This window comes from Wyeomyia smithii, chromosome 1 (genome assembly GCF_029784165.1).
Source record: "Wyeomyia smithii strain HCP4-BCI-WySm-NY-G18 chromosome 1, ASM2978416v1, whole genome shotgun sequence".
Classification (NCBI taxonomy): Eukaryota; Metazoa; Arthropoda; class Insecta; order Diptera; family Culicidae; genus Wyeomyia; species Wyeomyia smithii.
In genome coordinates, this window is record NC_073694.1 from 206,568,303 (window position 1) to 206,576,954 (window position 8,652).

Below are 8,652 nucleotides of genomic sequence, written 5' to 3' on the forward strand. Positions count from 1 at the left end.
ATCCATGTTGAATGAAATTCGTAGTATCCCAGATCAACTACGTATACAACAGATTCCACATCTATTTCGTGAAAAATATCAAAATATAAACTGTAATAATTCATTTTATACTGATGGATCTTTTCTTAATGGATCTACCGGTTTCGGTGTTTATGACAATAATTTATCCGTCGCTTTCAAACTCGAAAGCCCTGCTTCTGTTTACGTCGCAGAACTGGCTGCTATTCAATACATATTGAGTATTGTTGAAAATTTACCTATGGACAATTACTTCATCTTCACGGACAGCCTCAGTGCTGTTGAAGCTCTCCGATCGATAAAAAGTTTAAAGAATTCTTCGTATTTTTTCAATAGAATACGCGACCATTTGAGTACTTTATCCGAAATTGCATCACAAGTTACATTAGTATGGATCCCTTCTCACTCTTTAATTGAGGGCAATGAGATGGCAGATTCATTAGCTAAGTTCGGCACGGTACATGGTGACATATATGAAAACCTATTCAATTTAATGAATTTTTTGGTTCTATACGTCGAGGGTCGCTTATGAACTGGCAAAATTCTTGGGACAATGGGGAACTAGGAAGATGGTGTCATTCCATTATTCCTAAAGTTTCTTTAAGACCTTGGTTCCAGAAATTGGACGTAGGTCGTGATTTCATTTGTGTGATGTCTCAGCTTATGTCCAATCATTACTGGTTCAATGCTCACCTTCGTCGTATAGGACTCACAGAGGATCACCTTTGCACCTGTGGCGAGGGTTACCACGATATTGAACATGTTGTTTGGTCATGTCCGTTATATCGTGAAGCTAGATCGAATTTAGAAAATTCTCTTAAAGCTCGGAATAAGCAACCTAATGTCCCTGTTCGTGATGTCTTAGCAAATTTAGATTTCCCTTATATGCGTCTTCTATATTCCTTTCTTAAATTCATTGATGTTCCTATTTAGTACATTTTTGTTTTCTTTTCAGATTTTATGTGCTCAACGGGCTCAACTAGAATGTGAATGCTCCTGAATTCATTATTTTGGACTCTTAAAGCTGCAAGAATCATATTTTTGAAGATTTTCTAGTTTTAAGTGCTGTGATTTGTTATTTATTTGTAATTGTATTGTTATATATGAAAAGATGAGAGGGTTTTTATGCCTGTTTGAGCAGAAATATTTATTGATTCTACTCAAGCAGGCTTTTCCCTACTCCAACAGAAATTCCGGCCCCGTTATGCTCTCTGCGATTGGGCCTTTATTTTATTAATAATAATTAGAATAAAAAAAAAAGGTAATGATTTTGGTAATATACTTTCAAAATGTTCCTTGCGGAACAGATTTCCCCGGGGCTTCCAGTGGTCATAGAAACAATGAAAAAGCAAGGTCAAATATCATCAAATACAGGTATATTTGCATTTGAGATGATGCTCAGAGATCGCAAAACGGCCTGGACTCCATTTTGATTTCCAAGATTGCGTTTTCCGGTTTCTAGAAAACAACCTAGAATGTTCGAATACTCCTCAATATGTGTATTTCCGTAATCGAGATGATGCCCAGAGACTAGAAAACGACTCCAGACACCATTTTGAATTCCAAAAGGCGCCTGTCGGTGTCTGGAAAGCAAAAAAATGGCCAAATATTAGGCAGTATTTCCGAAATCGGGATGATGCCCAGACTATAAAATGGCCCCAGATGCCAGTTGAAAGACGGCGACTTCCAGTTTTTATAAAACAACCTAAAATGGTCGAGTACCTCCCAATATACGTATTGCTGTAATGAAAATGGTGCCCTGAGACCGGAGATCGACTTCAAACGCCATATGAAAATTCAAAATGGTAACTTCTGGTTTGTCTGGAGTCATTTTCAGGTCTCTTGGCATCATTCCGATTTCGAAAGTACTCAAATGAGGTGATATTTGGTCAATTTTGGATGTTTACCGGAAACCGGAAGTCACCATCTTCGAATTCAAAATGGCGTCTGGTATCGTTTTCAAGTTCCTGGGCATCTTCCCGATTTCGAAAGTATTTATTCATATGGGGTGGTAAAAGCAAAGCCTTGGTGCTTACATTCCGTATCGGAACTCGACCTTCTGTTTACTATACACAGACTTCGCAGCTGACTGTTAAGTGTACAGGACAATTGCGAGGCTAGTGCTACGATCTTACTGACACTAACAGTCTCTTCCGAGCCGGGACTCGAACATACAACGGCTGGCTTGTAAGGCCAGCATCGCACCTCGAGACCAGCTGGTAAGTACTCATATGGGGTGGTATTTGGCCAATTTTTACCGCAAACCGGAAGTCACCATTTTGCATTTGAAAATAGCGTCTGGAGTTGATTGTTGATCTCAGCATCAATCCGACTCCGGAAATATTCATATTTGGTGGTATTCGACTAATTATGATTGTTCTTCGGAAACCGGAAACCAACATTTTGAAATCTAAAATTGCGTCTAGGGTCGTTTCTGGGTCTCTGGGCATCATCTTCTTGGGGCATCATATTAGATGATATTTGACCTTGATTAATTTAATTGTTTCTATGGCTGCCAGAAGTCCCAGTAGAATCTATTCCGGAAGGTCCGTTTTCGGGGTAGGGATGGAAAATATTGACTAAAAAGACCATCGATAATTATCGATAATTTCCTGATACTATCGATAATTATCGATAGCTTGACAGCTGGAGGCAGATAATGAAAAACAACAAAATGTTGCCTCCGTTGTGGACAGGAGCAATATTTACAACTTTATACGCACACATAGTTCGCACTTATGCGAAATCTCGTCGTTGTCCGTGCGAGTTAGAGTGAGCGAGAATGATTTTCTCTCAATTTTCTAACAATTTCAAAGAGGATTTCGTGTAAGCGAACAAGCATCGAAGTCGCTTTCAACAATGGCAAGTTCAATTTTATTTTTCGGTTCTGGCATCATTGTTGAGTATGAGTATGAATGCGAGGGAAAAATCAATAACTAGACTATAGATAACGTTGAAGGCTCAAGAATTATATCGATAGCCGGCAAATATCGATACCATCGATAATTACCGATAGGTTTCCCATCCCTATTTCGGGGCATATCACCAAAACACCCAAAACCATAGAATCAGCCTGTCGAAATAATTTTTTGAACTCTAAGTTCAATTTAACCAATAATTGTAATATTCTGTTCAAAGAAAAAATCAAAAAAACCCCTCAGTTTCGGAACATATCCTCAGAAAACCGGATTTCCAGGAATAACAAAATTGTTTCGGGGCACTGCTGTAATGCAACTAATAAAACGGTGCAAAATTAGAAAAGAAATGGCTAACATCATTGAGGGTAGTGATAAATACATTGTTCATACAGTGCGAACTGTTGCCCCTAAAACTGCGTACTTTTGCCCCATATGCTAAGTAAAAGTTCGCATTTGAGTTTTTGCCTTTTTCCTAGAAAGGCCTAGTGGCCCCATAAAACCCCAATAAATTTTATTGTAATCGGATTTTAAGTTTGTATGTTATTTAACGGAATGTGAAAATCACGAAAGTTCATTATCTCAGAAACTACACAAGCGAGTTGAACAAAATTGACTTTAAGAACGGGCCACCTTAAAAAACCTTAACGTGGTTCTGAAGTTATGGACAGAAACGTGTTCTGAAGAGTATTTAATCTTACTCATTTTGCTCAGAGATGGCTGAACCGATTTTCATAAAATCCCATAAATTCATAAAATAAGACCCAATTGATTTGTTTTGCAATCAGAATTCTACTTCGCCTGTTATGTTCAAAAATGTGAAATCCAGCTTTGGAAAGAAAAACATATTCTGAAAACTACTCGAACTCACTCACTTTTCTCAGAAATGGCTGAACCGATTTCCACAAAATTAGTGTCAATGAAAGGTCTAGCTGCCTCATAACACCGTATAGAATTTTACTGTAACTTCGTATGTAATGCATCAAAATGTGAAATTTATAATCAAATCTATATAAAATTTATATATAATTAAGTCCAGCCTCAATATGAGTACAGTACAGTTTCGATTATACCGCGATAAAAAAATTCGCGTGTATATGAAACATAATTATTTCCTGTTATTTGCATGTGTTAATGTATGTTTATATGTGTTTGAATGTTACGTTTGTGTTTGGTAGAGTTTATGTGTTGTCTACCAAAAATTCGTTATTTAGAGTAATAAATAAATCCATCAAATACTGTCAAGTATTTAATGGATTTGGTGTATTTTTTTATACCTTTATTTTTTACTATCAAAAGTATGAGAGCGATAAAAATCATGAAAAATGTGTAATACAAGGTATTTTGAACTTGATTTACGAAATGTACTATATTGATAATATATATTGAGAGACCAATAGTAAAATTACTATTTGCATTCAAAAATAATGGCAGCCAATAAAACGAAGATATTATTCATAATGACGTTAAGAATTATCGGAGTTACGTAAAAAGTATGGTTTAGAGTGCCTTCGCCGAAAACCGAATGGGTTGTAAAGTTTTACACGGTTTTCTAATTTTTGTATTTCATCTAAAAGAGTGCAATTTTCTGAGCAAAACGTATTTTTTTTAAATGTTTATCGGTATCCTTCGATTTTTAAATAATGAAAAAAGAAATCTCCCTAAACCTGTTGGATGATAGTTCGGACATAGGATGTATAGAAACTGGAATAGCTTTACGACCCAATAAGGTCTTTAAAATGGTTCTTCAGACACTAAATACAATATATCAGAGCGTGTCCAGTAAGACGTACACTTCACAAGAAATAAGGCTATGGGGTATTTTATCTCAAGTAATTTGTGGCTCTCTAGAAACAACTACGGGCTTATTGGATTTTGTGATATTACCTAATTTACCATTCGACAACATGACGATAAGAAAACAGTCCACGCTACTTCACAAATCGATGTCAGCATCGGTCATATCTGATGTTGGTAAGGCTTTGCACAGTTATTACTTTTTGATAAAGAGGTCATTTCATGATATCAGTTCTTCATGTAGACCCAGAACTGCTTTTTTAAAAAGGCCTATCCAAAAATGAATAAAATTTTCTATATCAGAAAATGGTTTGTTTGATTAAAATGGTGTCTTCAGCAAAGTCGTAGGTAATAAAGTTGTGGCTCTTGGAAAAATATATGACAATACGTATTAAAATCTGTCGGAACTTGATGAAGCTAAAATGCAAAACAAAAAAGTTATGAAGTTATGAAGTTATGAGTTTGAGTATTTTGACATTTTCACTCATTACAATGTACAATGTTGTTAATTATCGCTAAAAGCATAATACCAATCCTACGCGCACTTTATGTAGCATACATAACCATTTTTAGACTAGCCCTGTTGAAATTGAATATGCGTAACTTATCGGCGAGCCCTTCAATCAGAAGGTTGTAAAAATGAGACGAATTCGCAAGGTAACGTGTATATGTCAATAAAATCCAGATTTAGAAAACCGGGAATTGTGAGACTGAGCAGAGGCAGGTTTCGCTGTTAATCTTGAGTCTAAGGCTCATTTTTCCATTACATATATTTTGATGGCGTGGATAACTTTAAAGAACTTCGTTTTACATTTGCTTATATTTTTGTATGCATTATAAATGCTTGAATCGTCATCAGTCGGAAACAGTTTCGTGTTTCTTTTATTCTTTTTCCTACAGCGCAATTCTACCGACGTTAGGTATAATGTACGGTATGGGGAAAATCTATTGCCGCTAGTCGATAAAAATGATTTCAACCGGATAGACATTACTCAGTGTGATAAGTCGAATGCGCGTGCAAAGTTTCATGCAAATAAGAAATGATCGAATATTTTTTGTGATATCCTAGCTGAAAACCTGATGGACTAAGCTAAACTAAAAAAGGCCAATCAAGATCATTCGCAGGAACGCGTCTTTCTTCCTACATAGCATTTTCATGCATTAATATACATTTTTGACTCACTCTTCATGATTATGTCACAGAATGGCGAGACGAATAAAATCGTGTTCTGAATAACTATAGTTACCCATAAAATGTGTTTAGAACAATTGAAAAGATTGTTGAGAAAGTTCTCTATTTTAAAGCATAAGACTCACTGGCACTTTCAAAGAGATAAAATACACAAAATCTTCGTTTATCCAATTAATGCTACGAGCTATAGAACAATTACTATAAAAGTATATTAAATTGAAAATAGCAAACAGCACTAACAACAGCATTACAAACAACTCGTGTACCTCTGATATACTAGAAAACGCTTACCTTGTCATAAACTGATAACACTACAGACTTTAAAAGTGCACAAGTCCGTGAATGACCATCGACTGGAAGAATATATTGAAAACACTTCTAACGTATTTGAATCATCAAGCTATTATACTTTCAGATCATAGAACCAAATTGATTTTATTGAAAGAACGGAATAAAACGATGCCTGACAGTTCTGTAGCATTTCGATCTTCGAAACATGTTGATAGTGTTCTTGCTTATTTCCTATTGAATTCTTATTAGAATCTGGTGCTCACATCAACACATCTTTGGGTACTTCGTGAAAATAAGTTTAAAGCGCGATGTGTTCGTGTTATACTGCTTGATAGAATTTACTTTATTAGTTATTCTTTTATAAAAGCAGAATAAAATTATTCTCTTCGGCCACTCAAAATATTGACTGAAAGTGGCTTTTAGTATGAAGAGTCGCTTTCAGTCCCGACATTCAGCTCTGTACACAAATAGGCGGCGGCGAAGCGTTTTGGTTATAGAAATCTTTTGATTCAAATCTCTTCGCAGAACGTGAATCCAAGGTGTTGGCTAGCTTTGTGTGCATGGATGGAATGTAATAGTTTATCCTTTTTCAAGATCATTTCGTTTTCGTCAACTTGATTGGTATTGTTGGTACGACAAAGTACATATTTTGGCACATTAGTGGAGTTCACTGACGTGGTATGAAGCGATTTGATACTGTATATACAACCATTGCATGTGACAATCGATTGTAACGTGTAGGGGATCCCGGAGCTGTGACCCTCTTCCTATATATGCTGTTCCAGCGACATTTGCTTAAGAAACTACTTGCATGTGTCGAAAATGTCAATTCTGAAGATGAGTTACGGTTTTGTTCTTGAACGTTACGTACAGGCCCAAAGGTTTTCACGCCTTATTTCAAACAACCCATTCGTATGGTCATCTCATTCAATTACGTTGGGTAAAAATATCTCCGAACTTAACTAGCAAATCATTGTTGGTAATTGATCATTTTTTTAAATCAAATTCTTTTACTATAAACTGGAAATGTGAAAACTAGATTTGTTGCATAATTTATAAAATAAGACTCCAGTAAATTGGTACCACGCAACTAAAAATGTTAGATATACTCTCCAGCTTTAAAAATACGTACACTTGATCTGAGAAAGGAAAGATTCATTCTGTTGTCAAACCAGATGCGGCTGAACTTCTGCAATAATAAAATCGAAATAAGGAAAACGGCTTAACGAGTGTGATTGAACCAAACATCAGTGTACATTTCACTAGATACAACACAAAAAAAATCAAATTTGTAATTGACAATACTTATTTTAAAACTAAAATAATTGCATTGTTTTTCTCCATTGCGCTTAATTTTGTTCCATTCTAAGCAATTCCAATACTAGTTCACATCTCACAGCTACAAAATCGAGAACAGTCAGTCAAAGCTACATTTAATATATTTCTTGATATTACCAAGAATAATGCCTTTATCAAAGCGCATAAGAACGAGTCATGATATCTCCTTTTCTGCTCAACAGTGCGTATTATAAACTGGATATAATTGATGCATCGTTTTTATTTCGAACGTAGTCTTGTAGGTAGATTTATCCAACAAGAGGTTGTCCTCATCAGACGTGCCTCAATCCATTGACCTTTTTCCTCTGATCTCAGGAGTCTGGTCTGTTGTAAAAAGGGCATCGTCTTCTCTTTGGTTGCAACCAACGTTCCTAGCCGGCCATTGAACTCTTTGCGAAATCGTGTTCCTGTCCATTTCTTGCCATTTTAAAGGCAATAAACTGGGCGAGTAATAACCCTTGTATGTTTAATGCTCAAAATTTGTTGCAAGAGCAGTAAAATTAAATTAAACAAAATTTGACCAGAGTCAAATCTAATACTCTACAATAACAACATAAAACAAGGCTTATGCTATATGAAGCATAACATAATGATGGTTTACAGCTACAATTACATAATAGGATGCGAAATTCAAATATTCAAATATGAAACTTTACACATGTCTATGGCTTAGCGAACTGAGTGTTTTCCATGAGTTGAGATTTTTTGGATTCAAGAGTAATTATGTAACAGGGTGTAAGTATTTCAGTATACACTATATTTAAAGCAATGTAGCTTAGAACCCTTCGGTTGTATAGGAAGGCTATCTAACCAATGAGTTGCAGGAAACTGAAAATGTTTGTGTTAAATGTTGTTATTTTTAGTGAACTCTTAATTTTAAATTTCAAAAGTAAAGAATTGAATTTTTCATTCATTTTTTATGTGCAGAAACTTCAGATGCTTTTTTATGTTATGTTTTGAAACATATTTTTGAATGTCAACTCAAAAAAGACAAATTAATCCACCCAGCTTTGAGACTTTGCCTTTCTCTTTCAAACACTATTATTTATTAAAACTAATTTTTACAAGCACTACAATTTTTAGAACAAAACTATTAATTGT

At 35.3% G+C, this 8,652-nt stretch overlaps 1 protein-coding gene across 1 annotated transcript in view; it reads right to left on the reverse strand.

Annotated features, from left to right (window-relative positions):
• LOC129733914 (cytochrome P450 306a1) overlaps nucleotides 1–6,416 on the reverse strand; it is a 22,179-nt gene extending 15,763 nt beyond the window's left edge. Inside the window, exon 1 of the mRNA XM_055695527.1 lies at nucleotides 6,214–6,416. The gene's annotated coding sequence lies outside the window, so the exon portion shown is untranslated. The remainder of the gene's footprint in view (nucleotides 1–6,213) is intronic.
• Nucleotides 6,417–8,652: the final 2,236 nt, after the last annotated feature.